Raw genomic sequence first — 21,538 nt, forward strand, 5'->3', positions numbered from 1 at the left:
GCAGATGTGGATCTCATCGCCAAAGAGGTCTTTAATTATGGACTGGATTGCTATGTGCTAGCTTCCAATCAAGTGGTTTTTGAGCGCGCCCAAGTTGCTAGGCTCCGATGCAAGCTCTTGGGCGTTGATTGAAAGGTGATGACAGATCAGAATTTTCCAATTTTTTTGTAGCAAGAAATATAAAACCTTGTGAATATCCTTTTTTTCTTGCCTATGAATGACATTTCGATTGGATATGAATGACTGAAAAATTGTCGTTTTTTCTTTAGTTTGTTGTAAAATGGTGTTGTCTATTCATTTAATTGTTTGTTTTTTTTGAGGGTTTGATATAAAGTAGTGTAGTAGAGTTAGCTGTTAATGCCTTCTCTTTGAATTGTAGTAGTAGAGTTAGGTCAGCCCATGAAGATTGTGATTAATCTCTCTGGTTTTTCCTTCTCATGTGCCCCCTTTTAACACTGAGGTTTGCTACAATGGTGGGGTGCTTTAGCACAAGATTCTGTTGTGTTGAAGATACGGGGGTGGTGCCTCAGGGAGGGAGGCCCCCATTGTTTTGAGTGAGCATGTGTGGGGGCTGTGGGAGAGGGACGGTTGGCTGATGCAGCTGTGGGGTTATTGAGAGGATGCTCGGGGGCTGTGAGATGATTGAATTGGTGACTAATGGCAGCCTTGATAAGATCCTCCACAACCGAGCACCTTCCTTCACACGGGCTCTACACTTACACACACGCGCAAAGACACTCACATTATACATCTCTTAGGCTTCTTAGAATTGTAGTAGTAGAGTTAGGTCAGTGGCCAATCATGATAGGATCATATTCATAGGTATAGGGGCTTGAGCTGTGGTGTGAGTAGGGAAGATTGCGATTAAGCATTTCAACCATGAGAGTTTTTCCTTCTCCTGTGCCCCTTTTAACACTGAGTTTTGCTACAATGGTGAGGTGCTTTAGCACAAGAATCTATTGTGTTGAAGATACAGGGGTGGAGGCCCCCAGTCTTTTGAGTGAGCATGTGTGGGGGCTGTGGGAGAGAGACGGTTGTGGGGATATTGAGAGGATGCTCGTGGGGGCTGTGGGAGAGGGACGGTTGGCTGATGCAGCTGTGGGGTTATTGAGAGGATGCTCGGGGGCTGTGAGATGATTGAATTGGTGACTAATGGCAGCCTTGATAAGATCCTCCACAACCGAGCACCTTCCTTCACACGGGCTCTACACTTACACACACGCGCAAAGACACTCACATTATACATCTCTTAGGCTTCTTAGAATTGTAGTAGTAGAGTTAGGTCAGTGGCCAATCATGATAGGATCATATTCATAGGTATAGGGGCTTGAGCTGTGGTGTGAGTAGGGAAGATTGCGATTAAGCATTTCAACCATGAGAGTTTTTCCTTCTCCTGTGCCCCTTTTAACACTGAGTTTTGCTACAATGGTGAGGTGCTTTAGCACAAGAATCTATTGTGTTGAAGATACAGGGGTGGAGGCCCCCAGTCTTTTGAGTGAGCATGTGTGGGGGCTGTGGGAGAGAGACGGTTGTGGGGATATTGAGAGGATGCTCGTGGGGGCTGTGGGAGAGGGACGGTTGGCTGATGCAGCTGTGGGGTTATTGAGAGGATACTCGGGGGCTGTGAGATGATTGAATTGGTGACTAATGGCAGCCTTGATAAGATCCTCCACAACCGAGCACCTTCCTTCACACGGGCTCTACACTTACACACACGCGCAAAGACACTCACATTATACATCTTTTAGGCTTCTTAGAATTGTCGTAGTAGAGTTAGGTCAGTGGCCAATCATGATAGGATCATATTCATAGGTATAGGGGCTTGAGCTGTGGTGTGAGTAGGGAAGATTGCGATTAAGCATTTCAACCATGAGAGTTTTTCCTTCTCCTGTGCCCCTTTTAACACTGAGTTTTGCTACAATGGTGAGGTGCTTTAGCACAAGAATCTATTGTGTTGAAGATACAGGGGTGGAGGCCCCCAGTCTTTTGAGTGAGCATGTGTGGGGGCTGTGGGAGAGAGACGGTTTTGGGGATATTGAGAGGATGCTCGTGGGGGCTGTGAGATGACTGAATTGGTCTTTGTGTATGAATACATGCCTAATGGCAGCCTTGATAACTGAATTGGTCTTTGCATTTATATGAATTTTCTCAATTTACAGCAATGGTATTTATAGATGATTTTTTTTTATATAGATTGATATTTTTTCACTAACACTTCTTCATTCAGTTTTATCATCGAAAAGTTTTTGCTTCTACTTTCCCTAATTATCTAAAAAATAAAGAAAATCTTTTAATATACCTTTATTTAATTTTTATATCATTCTCTCTTTAATTTATCATCATAATATAAATGGGCGTATTAGGAAATTTTGTTAAGCATTTTTCTATTTCTCAATGGTAATCTTAGTAGTAATTATGAAATACCTAATCTTTTTTAATAAATCCTAACCAACTAGTTACTCTAGTTCTATCCATATAAATGTGACATTTCGGCCTATTCTATATGCATTATATTGAGATTTTTTTATGTATTTGTTGATAAAATATATGATTATCAATATATACGAAAACTGAAACAAAATCATCAAATTTCATCATCCGAACATCGTCGGAACATATGCATGTGAGATCTCGTTAGAATCCTTATAGAATTACCTTTAATTTGATATATATATTTTGCGAAAAAATAATTTAAATCGAGAGAGTTACGTATATTTTAAGTTTTAGGATAATTTTAATAAGAGAGAATTGACATTAATGCCCTTTAATTTTATTTAATACTCATTTAAAATTTCCGCTTGACATTATATCAACCACTAGATCTCATAATCTAACGGTTAAAAATTGATCTTAGTTTTGGATCGGTAATTAGTTAGCAACTGATCACATCCCAATAGGTCAATATACATATATATATATATATTGTACGCCTATTTTATGATTATATTTTTCAATTTAATAGTAGTAATATAATGCCACTTTCCATGAATAATACATGTCTATTTTGTGCAATTAAATTTATTGAATTGATATTTATTTGATGTGGCATGTGGGCCCTTTTTTACTTCTATTTGTCAATGAGTTAATGGTGAGGTACACCAATTCACTATGCCACTTTCGTATAGATGGACCATGGAATTTTTACTCCGGGTTGTGGGCCAATCGGTGCGGGCTTGTTCTTTCGGGTTATAAACGTCTGGCCCTAACCCTAAAAGCTCGGGTTTCGGGCTAGCCCATCGGGTTGCAATCGATAATATTAACAAACGATCAACCCAATAAAAGGATGAAAATTAGTTGTTATATTCATAAAATGTAAAATATTTAGTTATGATAATTTGAGATATATGCTTAAACTCAATCATAAACATGATCAAATACTAATATTGAGATATTTCGTGAAATTTTAATGCATGTTTTAGAAATTTAAATAATTTTTTAAATGAAATTGAAGTTTTTAATTAATTTATTAATTATTATATTTGTAAAAATTCAATATATAATTTGATGTATTTAATATAAAAGTGAAAGTTATTTTTTTAGTTATTACTCCCTCCGTTCCATAGTAATGGAGGCGTTACTTTTCGGCACGGAGATTAAGAAAAAATGTGTTAGGTGTGTTAAGTAAAGAGAGAATAAAGTGGAAAATGAAAAAGGTAGAGAGATGAAGAGAGAAAAAAGTAAGAGAGAGTAAAGTACGTATAGTAAAATGTGTTGACTTTTACTGAAAAAGGGAAATGGTTCTATTACTATGGAACGTACCAAAATGACAAAATGACTCTATTTCTATGGAACGGAGGGAGTATATTATAAAATTAATCAATGAAATGTCGAATTAGGAATAAAAAAATAGAATAATATAAATTTTGTCCGGTTTTCGGGTCTGGCCCTAACGGGCCGCGAGTTAGTCGGGTGCGGGCTAATCGGGTTAAATTTTATCGGGCCAGAAATTTCTAGCCCTAACCCTATAAATTTGGCGGGCTATTCGGACCAGCCAACGGGTTGCGGGCTAGAGTGACATCCCATCCCTACGTGCGTCATCATAGAAAACATTTTGAAAAATCAGTATAATGAGGCTCTGGTTTACCACGAGGAGATAATGCAGAAGTGAAGCCAGTAATGTCAACTTACTTGTGCTTTAATGGCAGCTCCGTAGACCGTAGGTATCAGGGGATCCCAAAATTTTAAAAATGACATATTCGCGATTGAACACGAATATGCTTTACTTTCTTTCAGTATCAGTAGTTATTTCATTCTTCATGTTTTGTGTATCATTTAGTCTCCTCTGCTATACTATAGTGAGACTACGGAGTCTTGTCCAGAACACGAGGATTGGCAAGACATGTCCCTTGAAACTATGAACCATGCATTTTTGGGCATAAATAATAGCATTTGTTGGAGATCGAGATTCATATGACTTCACTGCCATTCAAGTCCATGTCGTGCATACGGGGATGTTCTGCTTGTTGTAGGCCAAGGAGGCCTTTCCTTACGTTTCATGTCTTATTGTGGGCAGCGCAAGTTGTTTGATTTGGTCCCAACCTACTGGGATAAGCTATCATTTGATGTATTGGAGAGTGGAGTCTTTTATTGTGAAATTTCATGAAAGAAGATAATATGAAACCGGATAGAGATAGAAGATGAAGACTTCTTTCATTAAACATCAATCAAAATACAAGCTACACAATAGCTAGCTATTTATACTATGACTAAGATATTTATTAATGAAACTAACAAACTTTCCAACTAATTTCATAACCAACTCTCTAACTAACTCCGCTGCTGACTAGATGCCAGCTGGAGGTGACTCAGCATCCTTCCGTTGCACACCAACTCAGTTTATCGCCATGCATACGTGACATGCACCTGCATTCTTTCTCTTTCGGCTTCATGCTTTTTCATTCTTGCTTCATGCATGGTTTCACTCAAACCCTTATTTTCCACACTTATCTATCATATTTTTGTTTCAAGTTTGGCGAGCTAGGTTCATTCCCGATGAGAGATAGAGGTCCTGCACTAGAGATCGAGCACTCTTTTCAGACGAAGAAGGAAGGGCATAATGACAGCTACTTACTGCTATTTTAACTTTCAAGTCCCACTTTGAGGGCAAGGTGGATATCAATTGTGGGAGAGTTGTAGGGACCTTCGGTCACCAATACATCACCTCGCAGCCCAATATCATCACCCACAGTCAGACAGCCACTGTCAGCGCAAAGCCTATTCACTGAAGAGCCCGATGTTGAACGTGATTCGAAGGAATCTACAAGACCGTGCAGCCATGGGTGACACTACAAAAAAAAAACGTTGATTTGCAAGCACCAAAGTGCTTGCAAATAAGCATATATGCTCGCAAAAACATCATTTTGCAAGCACTTTGCGAGTAGAAAGGGTGCTAGCCTTTTCGCTTGTCGCAAAATTTGCGAGAACAATAGCAAACACATTTTGAAAAATTGCAAGCACATTGACTAGTGCTCGCAAAATGGCTTGCAAAATCTGGTGGCCGTTGCAAGAATTTTTTGCTCGCAATACTTCCTCAATGTTGTCGCAAATTCAACTTCGGCGAGCATTCTTGTGCTCGCAAAAATAATTCCATTTTCTGACTTCATTTTGCAAGCACCGCTGTGCTCGCTATTCATCATTTATTTGAAAATACTTTCTATTACATATTTGTAATTTTTTTAAAAATTAATATCAGGATCTATTTTTTAAATGAAATAACTCAATTGAATGACGAAAATTCAAATTTTACATAGATACAAAATATTGTTTCACACTTCAATTCAATCAAATCACAAATTAAGTTCAAATACTACTAGTTTCCACAATTTAGTTCAAATACTACTAGCCACTTCTTCTATTTTCTTTTGTGCCTTTCTCATCTTGCTGATATAATCTCCATACCTAACTTTGCATTTTCTTTTAAATGCATCTAAAGCGAGATTTTGATCATATTTCTCGACGTTAGCATGTTTTGCACAAATAATAAAAGAAAAAGACTGTTAGAACAATATATCAAATAAATATAAAAAAGAAAAGAAGTGTGTTATAATGACAGTCAAGGTAAATTCTAAAGACTATCCAATCAATGATGATAAAAAAAAAGATGCATATTACCTTGAATTCCAGCCGATAAACTTCAATAGTTTAGGCCTTTGATCACTCACAATATTTTTGGCCTCTCTCTAGAAACATGGAGTTTTCCAACAACATCATATAAAATACTTGTTACAAAGCAAATATAAAACCCAAACAATTTGTCAAGGGGTTATGTTAGTTGTGCAAATCACATAATGGTGGTAAGGCTCTTAGATGCAGAATTACCTCAACAAAGATAGCCAATTAGTAGTAGAATCCATTGAGTAAAGCTGATGAAGAATAAGATAGACCATAAACCAAGTGCTTCATAGTTACATCATTAATGGATAGATTTAAATTAGAGAAGAAGTGGGTTTAAATCTGGATCTTAGTTGAGCAATGTCATTATTGGTGTCTCTGGCGTATATGGCGCATGATCGCTCAAACCAGCTGCCTTCAATCCTAAAATCACATCGATCCTCTTTGGAATTAGCAACCATGGACATATCCAGCTTCGTCTTGAACTGAATCAATGATGACTTTCTCACACTAAAAAAAGCATATTCTTTGAATCCGCTCTCCTCTGAAAACCTGCCATCTCCTATGCGCCATCAGAAGTTGCATGATCGAGATATAGATTTGATCAATTGACTCAGACGACCGAGATTTAGATTTGATCAATTGATTCAAAAATTAGAAAATAATAAAAAATATCATCTAAAACTCTTAAAATAATTAATAAAGCATAAAATACAACTCTAAGATCCATGTTTCTTGCATAATGCCCCATTCCTAAAAGCAGTACACACGCAATGTTGTCAAATGTCGTATATGGCAGTGCTATGGCAGCACCATGGTCCTATGGCGTTTCCACCACCGAGTGCCATGCCATAGCACCATGGCGCCGCCATATCCGCTATTTGATATCATTGAGTTACAGGTTGGTTACCTGTATTTGTCTTTGAAACTGGAGAGGGAGCCGATGATGCAACTGGGCCGAGGGTGCAGATGTAAGAACTGCTCCACTGCAAATTGTGGGCTATCTTCTTTGGCAGACATACTCAACTAGGAATATGTGCTGCCAAGTAAATGCAATGGATGAGTTAACTATAGTTATACTATCTCAAGGCTCTCCACTGAAAAATGATAATGTGTACATCGAGCTATCAAATACTAGTGGAAAAACTGTGTTACCAAGTATAATACCAGTGAAAAAGAACATTGGAAATGAATTTGATAAACCGAGACAGAATATCCCATGCAGGCAGAATATTTAATAGCATTCTATAGTTTCAGTTGGGTTTCGCATAGCAGGAAAGAGGCAATGAGAAACTGATTGCACAAATACACACCAAAATTCTCACCAACCTACCAAATGCTTCAAGCTTTATCAACTAAATTATTCTGTAGTAGACTATGCAGATAGAATCCTGACCAAAGCTCCAGCTTATGCAAGACCAGGGGTCAGTTCTTTTATGCTTCTCAAATAATTCTACAAGATTGCAAATAAGTTCAAAACTATAAACACATAACAAAAGTATTTTGGCAGTCACAAATCCTAACCTTAAGTGCAATTGCAATCAATTTTGACAGACACAAGAGTTACCTATTATCTGGTCAACTTTGTCATTCCAACTTGAATAAGCCTTCTGTGGCAAACCAAGAGAAATACCAACGGAAGGCGCTTCTCCACATACATTGACCATATCAAGAGAAATACCATCTGATTCAAGTTGGCATGGAAGGCTTATTCTCTCACATACAATGACCACAATATGATCACCGTAATGTCTGTATAGTTACTCTCACTCTCATTACCAACTTGAATTTTAAGGTGTAGCTGGTCATCACACAAAGCAGTAACAGAATAGTAGAGGTGTACAGAAATGTACTCAAAATTATATTATAAAGCAAAATTGATTCAATTAAACACCTGATTTAGCTCTCCACGAAATTGAAACAGTAAAATTGACATCATTATCCCTAAATATGCAAATCAGTCCAATTATTAAAACAATAGCATGCATTGCTAGATGAACTAAAATATAGCATGCATTGCTCAATTCTGATGCAATCGAACAGATAGAATTTCAAAAAAAAAAGAAGAGGAAAACATCGTTGTCGAATTTTTAGCGATCTTACTTTCTAGCGATCTTCACTGAAATTGTTGTTCCTGAATTTGAGAGAGAGAGACTGGCTGGTGGTTGGCGGCGGAGAGAATTGGTCGGTGGCTGATCGGTGGCTGGCGGCGAAGAGGAGAATTGAGAATTAGGGGAATTGAATGAGAATTAGGAGGAATTAGCAGAAATGATTAAGTTAGACAAATTAATGCAATGAAAATGTGAAGAACGAAAATTTGGAAATGAGGAAAAATGAGAATGAAGAAAGCGGATAAGAACTAAAGATTTTGCTAGTACATTTACTTGTGCTCTCACAATTTGCTAGCATCAGTTGCTCACAATTTGCTAGCATCAGTTGCTCACAATTTTTCTAGCACGTAGCAGTGCTCACTATTTAGAAAGTGGTCGCTATTTTTTTTATTTTGCTCGTAATTGTGCTTGAAAAACTGTCATAATTTGCAAGCACCCGATGCCCTTGCAAGTAAGTGCTCGAAAATGAGCCTTTTTTTTGTAGTGATAAGGCAAACAAAATATCAAGACGTGATAGTCTTCTAAGATTTTATTAGATTCATGGATATCTTTCTCTTATTTCATGCATATCTTTTTCTTATTTTAATTCAATTAAGGTAGTATGAATAGAGTCATTATCGTTGAATTCGTCATTGAGAATTAAGAAACAAATTATTCTCATTCTTGTTCCGGCCACTTAACACCTTAACTAGTGTTTATCTTCCTTTAGTTCTCATTACAAACGTGTGTGCTCAATCCCGATCGATCAAGGATCTATCACCATCACACGCCCATACGCACGGCTATGCATATGTATTCCATAATGTTGCATCAGAGGAGTTGCTTCTTTTCTTTTCTTTTCTACGTGCCCCATGTCTATCATCTAACTTCTTTTCTTTACCTAATTAGTCCGGTGCTTGAATGGCAAGTGCGGATTCCTGACTTTCTCTCCACAATCACAATTTCATCGCTAACAGTACCTACATAAGTGGGATTTGATTCCAAACTCTCATCACCATTTGATTCTGAACTCCCATCGCAAACTATTGTATCAAAACTGTAAATCAAAAGAAAATGCACAAATTGAAACGCAAAAAATACGTGGTTTGGCCGTAGCCTACGTCCACGGATGGAATGAAGGATTTGGATTGAGATGATACAAGAATGGAGTTACAAGATAACAACTAGCTCTAGAATACAACAATGAAGAACATTCAACTCTCTTTGATTTGTTTCTCTCTTCTCGGAAAAACCTCTCTCAAATGATGGATGAAACTCTCCTTTCTTCTTGTGTTTTCACTCTGAGAATGATCCTCACTTCTGCCCTTCTCACCTCACACTCACCATCTATTTGTATCAATGCGTGTGTGTGCGACGGTTCCCTCTCTCACCCCAGCTCAGCTCGTGATGAACTTAAGCGGTTGTAACCGCTGAAACAGAAATTTTGACCCCCCTCTCCAACGGCTAGTTTTCTTAATCTGACTTGAATAGTTGCTCGGCCTTTCTTCACTTGATCAGCCAATAATACTAACAAATCATCCACCTGGATGATCAACCCCTATGCAAACCTCATCTCCATCTCCTTACAACACCTGATCAATTCCGGACCAGTCCCACCAAATCCAAGCAATGATAAAACTTGGATTTTGGTAGAGCCTTTGTGAGCATGTCTGCAGCATTGTGCTCTGTACCAACCTTCTCCACTCTGACCTTTTTCTTTTCTATCTCATCTTGAATAAAATGTCTCCTTACGTCGATGTGTTTACTTCTCTCGTGAAAAGTCTGATGTTTGGCCAGATATATAGCACTACTACTGTCACATTTTATTGCTACACTCCCCTGCTTTATTCCAAAATCACAAGCAATTCCCTTTAACCAGTGACTTTCCTTCACAGCCTCTGTCAAGGCTATGTACTCGGCTTCTGTCGTTGACAAAGCCACTACTGATTGGAGACTTGATTTCCAACTCACAGCCGAGTTGAACAAGATGAAGACATAGCCCGATTGAGATCTCCTGTTATCCAGATTAGCAGCATAATCCGAATCACAAAAACCCACTAAAGCATCCTCTCCAGCTATATCTTCTTCCTTGAATAATACTCCCAAATCATCATGAGTTTTCAAGTGCATGAGAATGTATTTCAGAGCCAACTAATGCTCCTTCCCTGGACATGACATGTATCTACTTGCTACACTGATGGCATGAGCAATGTCTGGACTTGTACATATCATCATGTACATTACACTCCCAACTATGTTGGCATAAGGAATCTGATTCATTTCCCTTTCCTCAGCCTCATTTCTTGGACATTGATCCCTTGAGAGTTTAAACTGCTGCGATAAGGGCACTTAAACTCCTTTGCTGTTATCAATCTGGAACTTCTTGATGACCTTTCTTATGTAATCCTTTTGAGATAACCACAACCTCTTGGCTTTCCTATCCCTCTGAATATCCATGCCTAAGATCCTCTGAGCACATCCCAGATCCTTTACTTCAAACCCCTCAGCAAGCATCCTTTTTACTTTCTGAACCTCTTCTCTGTCTGGCCAAGAAACTAGAATGTCATCAACATATAGTAGCAAATACACTACATTTTCCTCATTTCTATTCTTGAAATAAACACATTCTTGAAATAAACACAGCTGTCATACTCAGATTTCTGAAATCCCATCTTTTCCATATGTTCATCAAATTTCAGATGCCATTGCCTACTAGCCTGTTTCAACCCATACAAACTCTTTTTCAGGAAACACACCTTCTCTTCACTTCCATGCAACAGAAACCCTCTGGTTGATCCATATAAATGGTCTCATCCAAGTCTCCATGTAAGAAGACTGTCTTGACATCAAGCTGCTCCGATTCCCGATCTCTCTATGCAGCTACTGCCAACAAGACTATGATGGAAGCATATTTCACCACAGGAGAGAAAACCTCATTATAATCAATACCCTCTTCCCGAGTAAAACCCCTGGCCACTAATCTTGCCTTAAATCTGATCTTATTCCCAGCCTCCACTGTTTTCTTAAAGATCCATTTACAACTGACTGGCCTCTGACCATCTAGCTTCTTGACTAGTATCCAAGTCTTGTTCTTCATAAGAGACTCAATCTCCTCAATCATAGCCTTCATCCACTGCTTACTTTCTTTAGACTTCATGGCTTCCTTGAAATTCGATGGCTCAACATATTCAATTTTTTCTGCCACACATAGTGCATACAGCAAATATTCAGCTTCACTGTATTTTGATGATGGCCTAGGAACTCTCCTAGTTCTGTCCCTTGCCAGCATATAATCATCCAGACTTTGATGCCCAGCCACTGGCTCCAGTGTTCCACCGGTTGCCTCTTCTTCATCTGTTACTTCAGTCTGCTGATCAGCTGTCTGCTGCCCATTCTCAGCAGCCTCTTCTTTATCAGAACTGGCCTCCACCTGACTTGATTTCTCAGGTTCCAGTAATTCCATCTGCATTGTGCTGCCATGATCTGATTCCATGTTTCCTTGAGCTGAACTCTTGCCTGACTGTGCCTTTTCCATAAAAGGCATTCTGCTTTCTTCAAATTGTACATCCCTGGAAATAATCACTTTCTGATTCCCCGACTCTGTGCACCACAATCTGTATCTTTTGACTCCCTTTTGATATCCTATCATCACACACCTTAAAGCCCTTGGCTCAGGTTTGCTTTGTCTGAGCATATGACATACACCCAAAAACTTTCAAATTTGAGTAGTCCACTGATCTCCCATACCACTTCTGATCAGAAGTCTCAAATCCTATTGCTGATGAAGGACTTTTATTTATGAGGACTGCAGCCATGCTCACAGCCTCACCCCAGAACCTCTTAGGCATCCCAGAACTAAACAACATACATCTTACTCTTTCTAAAATAGTTCTATTCATACGTTCAGCAACACCATTTTGTTGTGGATTACTAGAAGCTATCATGTGCCTTTTCATTCCTCTCAAGAACTCTAACCCATTATCAGTTCTTAAGCACCTCAGTGAGCAACCTTTTTCTACCTCAACCTCTCTACACCATTCCTTAAACCTTATGAAAGCATCTGACTTCTCCTTTAATATGAAAACCCAAAGCTTCTTCGAAAAATCATCAATGATGGATAGAAAATATATACCTCCACCTAATGTGACTGGTGTAGCTGGCCACCACAGGTCACTGTGGGCATAGTCAAGAGGAGCCACAGAACTGTGAATTCCCTTTGAGTATTGTAGTTTCTTGCTCTTTTCGAGCACACACTGCTCACACAATCCCAACTGTTCATTTGGATCAGCTAGCTTGATCAGATCCCTTTTTACTAATTCTCTTATCCCAGCTTCACCCAAATGCCCAAGCCTGAGATGCCAGATTCCCAGGCTCAAATTCTGCACTATATTAACTGCTCCTGATGCCTGCAAGTAGTACAAACTCCTTCTTTCTGCCATCATGATCACCTTCCCATCCTTCACAATATTCATGATCCCATCAGTGAGGACACAAGTGTTCCCAAAAGCATCCAAGACTCCAACAGAAATCAGATTTCTTTTGATCTTTGGAATTAACCTTACTTCAGTGAGCAGCCTAACTGATCCATCATGGAGTCTTAGCCTTATATCTCCTATTCCTCTGATTCTGCAAATCTGGTTGTTTCCCATAAGAACTGATCCAGTTGCTGCCTTCAATCCAGTGAACCAGCTCTTGAAGGGGCATACATGGAAACTACAACCAGAATCCATGATCTAAGGAATTTCCTCAGGTTCCTCAGCCTCATTTAGAGCTTTAGGAATTTCCAACTCCTCTGTGAAGTCAGTAGTGTTCTTTCCTCCCTCTTCCTCAGCCTGCTTCTTCTTCCACGAATAGCAATTCTTCTTGAGGTGGCCAGGTTTTTTGCAGCAGTGGCAAGACCTTGTCTCTTTTTCTTGATCCTGCCCTGCCTTCTGAGGATATGACTGCTTTGATCTAGATGCATTCTTCTTGAAGCCCTTTTTGCCTTTTGCACTCTTAACAACAAGACTCTCTGCCACTGGAGTTAGGCAATGCGTTCAGCAAGATTATTGCCTTATCCTCATCTTCAAGCTTCACATCAATGTTCTCGAGATCATCTATGATCTTGTTGAACAAATCCAACTGCTCCTCTATTATCTTCTCATCCGCAATCTTGAAGGAATAGAGCCTCTGCATGACATAGAGTCTGTTTGCCAAAGACTTAGTCATGTACAATGACTCTAACTTTGCTCAGACCCCTGCAGCGGTTGTCTCTCTTGCAACTTCCCTCAGCACCTTATCTTCTAGATTCAGAATAATGGCACTGTGAGCTCTCTCAAAGATTTCATCCCTCCTAGCCATCTCTTTGGGATCAACATCCTCAGGCAACTTCGCCTTATCCTCGCCCTTCAAAGCCTCGGCCAATCCTTGTTGCACGAGCATCGCCCTCATCTTCAAACTCCAGAGACCGAAATCGTTCTTCCCCGAGAACTTCTCAGCCTCAAATCTGGATATCGACATCTTCACTATCCTTGCGCGATTATGCCTCGCTTCCCACATACGGCGCCACGTTGTAAATCAAAAGAAAATGCACAAATCGAAACGCAAGAACACCAAGAAATATGTGGTTCGACCGTAGCCTTCGTCCACGGATGGAATGATGGATTTGTATTGAGATGATACAAGAATGGAGTTACAAGATAACAACTAGCTCTAGAATACAACAACGAAGAACATTCAACTCTCTTTGATTTGTTTCTCTCTTCTCGGAAAAACCTCTCTCAAACGATGGATGAAACTCTCATTTCTTCTTGTGATTTCACTTGAGAATGATCCTCACTTCTACCCTTCTCAGTTCACACTCACCATCTATTTGTATCAATGCGTGTGTGTGCGCGACGGTTACCTCTCTCACCCCCAGCTCAGCTCGTGATGAACTTAAGCGGTTGTAACCGCTGAAACAGAATTTTTGACCCCCCTCTCCAACGGCTAGTTTTCTTAATCTGACTTGAATAGTTACTCGGCCTTTCTTCACTTGATCAGTCAATAATACTAACAAAAACCAATGTTATTATCAACAACGTAGTTGGATTCCATGTTCATACACCCATCGCAAACAAATGTCTTGGACTCTTGGGACCACTCCCCTTAGCACAATTTTGGCTAGATACTGCATTCAAAGATCGAGCACCCATTTGAGTAACATCGCAAACAAATGTCTCTGGTATGCTGGTGCTTGGCAGCGGTGACGACGGTGCCATCTCGTCGGTCCTGCGGTGGTGAGGGGAGAAGAGCATCAAGAGTCAATTGCGTTTACAGACTCAAACCCTAAGGCTCTACTTGGTATGATGGGATGGAATGGGAAAAAGGAATGACATTCCTACCTCCATTCTTTTGCTTTATAAATTTTTTTCTTTGGAAACACCATCCATTCCATTCCAAATGGAAATCCATCCATTTAGCTAAGGAATAGCCTTTTCATTCCATTTTCCTTTCTTCTTATTTTAATTTTTAAAAAAATATTATTTTATTTTATATTTATATTTAATATTATCACAATTTTATAATAAATTTAAAATTTAAAATTTTTAACCATTAAAAATTCCACACACACTTCACACACTAAATACACCTCACACACTACACACATTTCACTAAATTATCAACAGATTGAGTTATTAAAAATTGAAATAATTAAATAGATATGGGTAAGTAATAATGGATTCCATTTTGATGTAATCAAAAATAGATTTCAATAAATTGTGGGACACCATTTATGTTACGTTATCAGTATTATTTAGTATGGAGTAGGAGTATTAATTACTACTAATTCTTTATTGAATTATTGGGCTCATTAATGGGTTTAAAAAATTAAAATCGGTCCTTTTGAGAGTATTACATAGCGGCGCCTCCTTTGAAATCGTTCACCAGGCCTCTTTCTTTTTTACTTCTAGTTTCTTCATTTAACACTTTCATTTCACGATCTTACTTATGTTTTAAACCGTTATCATATTTCATTTCCTTTTAAAATTTTGCGATTACCAATTTAATTACAAAAAATCTGCCTAAAAATAAAAAATCATAATGGATCTAAAATATTGTCTCATTCAGTTTATAAACTATTTATCTCATGTATTTCTCAAGTTCCATTTCTAATTTTTGAAAAAGTCAATTTTTTGTTTTACTATATTTTTTTTACTGCAAATCAACACTCATTATTATATTTTTTTTGTATTTTTATTTGTACATAACCATTTTCAAGTAGATTATAGTATTTCAATCTAGATAATGGAGTATGTTCTTATTTTCAAAAAGTGATTTAGGGTTATGATATGTTTATTATGTGGTCCGAGTATATTTTGTTGGTGCGGATGGAGTTGACTGTAAATTACAAGAGATACACAAAATCGGGGTAATACAACCCGAGAAGGAAGAACTGGAAAACTGAAAATTACAACGAAAATTGAAACTACAAAATGGGAATAAAACTTAGCCGAGTCGAGGAAAACCCTCTTTCCGCAAGACGAGATACGCCCCGGTAGTGCTCTCGGTTTGGCGTGTCGTCCCCAAAAATAAAACAGCTACGTCTATGGTGAAGCAACACTGCAATCAATAGAGCTCCGGCGAACTGGAAGAGGAGAGGGCAGAGCTTCGGAAGAAAGACTATGCAGAGAGTATGATGCTTGTGTATTTGCTGTTGCAACTCCACGGGCGCGGGTGCGGGCTCGGGCTCGGGCACGGGCACGGCTTGGCTCAGCGCGTGTGCGCGTGTGTGGGCTCTTTCACCCATCTTTGTCCACTATAATATTTAAGTGTAGTTAGGACACTTAATAAATACACCTTTAAAGATGTATCTCATCTCCAATGTGGGATAATTAACACTAGTCAATTACTCCCTAAACTTTCAACTCCTAGCTTTATCAAAAACTACAATGTGACCAACTTTAATCCACTAATTCTCACTCACCGGGAATCGGATTTGAGAAAGTGAATATACTACGGTTATCTACGCGGAACGTAGATCGACGCTATACCATTTAATTTTGCAGAATTAAATGTCTAGTCACATTTATTATTCGTCAAACTTCGTTGACCGGACATCTTAAATTCAAGATTCCAACAATCCCCCACATGAGTGGAAATAGCCAAATGCATATGCATGCAGACATAAGCTCAACCCTCATGAGGTATGAAAGCATAATGATAGGTAGTTTTTGGCTTTGAACCATCCATAGTTAGCACCATTGGATACACAGGCGGACTAGTAGCGCGATGCTTTGAACTATTCCTCCATGGCGTGTACCGAGACAATGATGTTCACACCTAGACACCTCAACCTCTTCCGTTCTCAAGTTTTGTGTCCATTGCGGTCTTGGACACCACTTTGGATTCATAAGTGCGTCTTATGAAGCGACCACACTTCACACTTACATAGGTGATTCTTAGCCAAGTACCCCGCCGTACTTGATCTCTTTGAGAACTCCATCTCTTTGAGATCCTGAAGAACCATTAAAAGTCATAGACTTAGCCTCACCACTTACGCAGGTTTTCAACACTCTATTGCTCTCTAGGGAATAGATCTAGATGAGTGTTCCTCACGAACTCTCATAGCTCAGTTGTCCCATTGAACCAAGTTCTTGGGATCTCCAGTCATCATAGTTGGGTTACCACTATGATCATTCTTCAGTTTGTGGATTTTAGCGGCGGCTTGATCAAGTCACTCATGCGAGTTGATCAATTTCAGCCTCATTCCCTCTAGCAATTTATTCATTTGATCACGGTTTAACCCTTTGGTTAGCGGGTCCGCTAGATTATCTATTGACTTCACATAGTCAATTGCAATCACCCCTGTTGTGATCAAATGTCTCACGGCATTATGTCTTCGACGAATGTGTCGAGACTTACCATTGTACAAGCCACTGTTTGCCCTCCCAATAGCTGCTTGGCTATCACAGTGAATTAACATTGGAGGCACAGACTTCGACCAACAAGGAATGTCCTCTAGGAAATTCTTAAGCCACTCGACTTCTTCACCAGCTTTATCTAAAGCTATGAATTCCGATTCCATTGTTGATCGGGCTATACAAGTCTGTTTCATGGACTTCCACGAGACAGCACCACCCCCAATAGTAAAGACGTATCCACTTGTAGAAAGTGAGTATTTGTTATCGGATAACCAGTTCGCATCACAGTACCCTTCAAGTACCGGGGGTATCTCGTAAAGTTTAGCCCATGATTTCAGTATATTTTAAATATCTCAACACCCTTACAAGAGCCGTCCAATGCTCCTTGCTTGGATTGCTCATGTAACGCGCTAACTTGTTCACGGCGCAAGCAATATCGGGCCGAATGCAATTAGTCATATACATAATGCACCCAATGACCTTCGCATATTCTTCTTGCCACAAGCTCGCCTTTGTTCTTGGTCAAGTCAACATTTGGCTCTATCGGTGTCTTAGCCGGCGTGCTATCATAAGCACTGAATCTTTTTAGCACTTTCTCAACGTAATGAGATTGTGTTAAGGTGATTCCCTCGGATGTTCTTAGAATCTTCATTCCAAGAATTACATCGGCTAGACCCATGTCCTTCATGTCAAAGTTTCTCTTTAACTTGGCTTTCGTGTCGTTAATCACTTGGGTGTTACTACCCATGATTAACATATCATCAACACAGAGTCACACTATAACGTATCCATTATCAGTGTTCTTAATGTAGACACATTTGTCACATTCGTTGATCTTGAATCCATTTGATAACATCAAGGTATCAAATTCCAAGTGCCATTGCAATGGCGCTTGTTTCAATCCATAGAGGGACTTAACCAGTTTGCAAACCTTTTTCTCTTCTCCAGGTACTACAAAACCTTCTGGTTGTTCCATATAGATCTCATCCTCAAGGTCACCATTTAGAAACACAGTCTTAACATCCATTTGATGAATCTCAAGATTGTGCACAGCAGCAATCGCGAGAAGCACTCGAATCGATGTAATCCTCGTTACAGGTGAGTAGGTATCGTAAAAATCGTACCCTTCATTTTGTTTAAAGCCCTTGACCACTAGTCGTGCTTTAAACTTGTCAACTGTTCCATCGGCCTTAAACTTTCTTTTAAGGACTCATTTGCATCATAAAGGTTTAGCATCTTCAGGTAGATCAACCAACACCCACGTGTGGTTTAGCAAATTTGAATCAATTTCGCTTTGAACAGCTTCTTTCCATTGCAACCCGTCTGGGCCAGCAAATGCTACTTTTATCGATGTTGGTTCTTCATCCAACATGGGTCTCGCTATCTTGGAGAACCCTTCTATAAACCTTCGATAGTATCCCGCCAAACCTAGAAAACTCCGGATCTCGTTTGGTGTTGAAGGTGCTTTCCACTGTTGCACCGCCTCAACCTTAGCGGGATCCACTCGGATTCCTGCTGCCGACACGATGTGACCAAGGAAATTTACCTCCTTTAGCCAAAACTCGCACTTGCTGAATTTGGCGTACAACTTCTCGCTCCTCAAAGTCTCCAAGGTGATTCGTAGATGTTCCTCGTCCTCCTTCTCATTCTTCGAGTAAACAAGCACGTCATCAATGAACACCAAAACGAACTTATCCAAGTACGGATGAAACACTCGATTCATCAAGTCCATGAATACCGCAGGTGCATTCGTCAATCCGAACGGCATTACGACGAACTCGTAGTGACCATATCTCGTCCGAAAAGCCGTCTTTGGATATCCTCTCTTCAGACTCTCAACTGATGGTACCCGGACCTCGAGTCCATCTTAGAGAACACACCGGCTCCTCGAAGTTGATCGAAAAGGTCATCTATCCTCGGTAGTGGATATTTGTTCTTGATGGTCATCTTGTTTAGCTCCCTATAATCGATACACACTCTCATCGATCCATCTTTCTTTTTCACAAAAACCACCGATGCGCCCCACGGTGAAACGCTGGGTCTAATGAAACCCAGGTCCATAAGATCTTGAAGTTGTATCTCGAGTTCCTCTAACTCCTTAGGCGCCATTCGGTATGGTGCCTTGGACACACGCGCCGACCCTGGCTCTAGGTCGATTGTGAACTCCAGTTGTCGATCTGGCGGTGGTCCAGGTAAGGTTTCAGGGAAAACGTCGGGAAATTCTCGTATAACGGCAACATCTTCCACTTTCCTTTCTCCTACCTCCTCTCCTTGTAGATAGGCAAGATAGGCGGGACGCCCCTTTCTTACCATCGTACTAGCTTGGAGCGCGGAGATGATAGATGTTCGCCGGTTCATCGAGATTCCATAGTATATGGTGGGTACCTTCCCCAGGGCTTGCAGAGATAATTGTCTCTCCTTACAGTGAATCATCGCAAAATTCATGGTTAACCAAACCATTCCTAGAATTATGTCGATATCCCTCATCGCCATAACTTACAAATTATGAGCGACTTACTTAAGTTCTCCCATGAAACTTTCTCTTAACTCTCCTCGTTTTGTCTTCCAACTCCCACACAATTTTCTAATATTCATGGTATTACCACACATTTCTTTTCTCGATCGTCTCGTCGTCCCGTGGCTCTTTCTCGTCGTCTTTCATATGTTCTCTCTTGTTGACGATATTTATTTTGTGCAATAAACTCTATGAAGGGGCTTGTACTTCCTCTACAATTTCCTCGCACGATGGTGACCGTAAATACATCTTCTCATATTCTTTATTCGCTTATCGTTCGATTGATTGTTCACTCGTATGTGTATCTCGTCGGTTATGTCGACGCTTCTGGTTGGTGTGTCATTTTTGAGCATGTCCGACTATTGAAACTTATTCCTTGCGTAAATCCGAGTCAACTACTACATTTCCCTACCGTCTAGCATCAAGGATTCGAAATTTGACCCAACAGTCTTACTTGGATACGAACAGATTTCAAATTGTTGCAACATTGCTAAGGATGTCTTTAGTTGGGAAGGCTCCAAAATTAATCAAGGAAACAAGAACAACAATGCAATGATTGAGTTTCATTGGACTCAACCCATCCATTCTGAGAATTAAATGGTTTAGAGGTATCAAATAAAACCCGTAGAGATTTTGAGAATTTACTTCTGATGAGAGCTCGGAAGAACATGAGATGGGTCATGGAAACAGGATGAAACTACAAAAATTCTCAAATTCCATAGCCGATTGCTAGATCACAATTTGCAAAAATTCCGGACAGCAATGAATGATATCGTTCAACATATCAAGGCCAAAAATAATCAGTCGCGGCAGGATTTAGAAATATATACAAATGTCATGAAGTAGTACAAATGATGGTTCAACAACATCATGTTATTGGAAAAAGATGAAATCACATCAATGGGTTCGCGGGTTTGTTAAAGACAACTCAAAGTGAATGGAACTTTTCAGAAATTTAACACGATCAACCCGTTAAGGAAGAAGAGAACATGACAGCCTTAACTTGGTGTTGCAGAAAGAAAATCATTGAGTATGAAACAATATATGTAGTGAAACCGAACTAAAAAGAATTTCAGTTCTGCAAGAAAGAACTTACCACATACATGGTTACAAAATAAAGAGGTGAACCAGTAGTTCCAAGAAGAATATTCCATCCTTTGAAGAAAACATGTCTAGAGGTGTGATTATACTGAAGGTCATAACTACAAACAACCTTAGGAATGAAGTTCAATGACGGAAGTTCATAAGGTCAAAATATTGTCCTTATGAATAATGAATCAAAGGAGACTACTCAATCAAGCTATCCAATGTTACAAAGGAAAACACAAACTTTCGAGACAAGTGAGTCATGACTCGATATATGGAAAAAAAATAATGGACATTACTTGCAAATTGGGAGTCAACCAAGGTGTTTAAATAGACAAGGGCTCACGTTTATTCAAAACGTCCCGAAAAGAACTTAGAATCCAAGTAAGTACCGTTGATTTAAAAATCGTTCATTCTAGCTAAGAGGGTCGCACTCCCTCGCACATTTTTCGCGAGCCTGAACATGGTAACGTCGTTATATGAATTCGTGGATTCCAAGTTGAGATTCATCGTATCGTCGAAATTAATAACATTGTTTTTTGATGGTCACATCTTCAAAGTCTTCTTGCCATGCCACGTAGTTTTCGAAATGCATTGCCATTGTACACGTGGTCTTAAAGTGTCGAAAACGTCGTCGTATTTGTGTCGCATCGCCACTTTGGCATGGTATGCAAGACTGCATGATTTTATTAGATCTTAGGTATGATCTCGCCATTGTGAGGATACACCAAAGTTCGAAATATATATTTTCGTTGGTTTTATCACTCAGGAAAGCGATATTACAGTTGTCAACTTACAACAAGTTCTAGCACGTTCAGTCTGGCCTACCTCTTAGGTACTCTATAATTTCAAGC

The 21,538-nt window shown here is 39.5% G+C and overlaps 1 long non-coding RNA gene across 1 annotated transcript; it reads right to left on the bottom strand.

Annotated features, from left to right (window-relative positions):
• Positions 1-5,725: 5,725 nt before the first annotated feature.
• Positions 5,726-8,535, bottom strand: LOC121778551. Its single transcript, XR_006045691.1, has 2 exons — positions 7,022-8,535; positions 5,726-6,663 (listed from the first exon to the last, which is right to left on the bottom strand). It is a non-coding gene; the product is annotated as an uncharacterized LOC121778551 (long non-coding RNA).
• Between the last annotated feature and the right edge of the window lie 13,003 nt (positions 8,536-21,538).

The sequence above is a fragment of the Salvia splendens genome, chromosome 19 (assembly GCF_004379255.2).
Source record: "Salvia splendens isolate huo1 chromosome 19, SspV2, whole genome shotgun sequence".
NCBI lineage: Eukaryota > Viridiplantae > Streptophyta > Magnoliopsida > Lamiales > Lamiaceae > Salvia > Salvia splendens.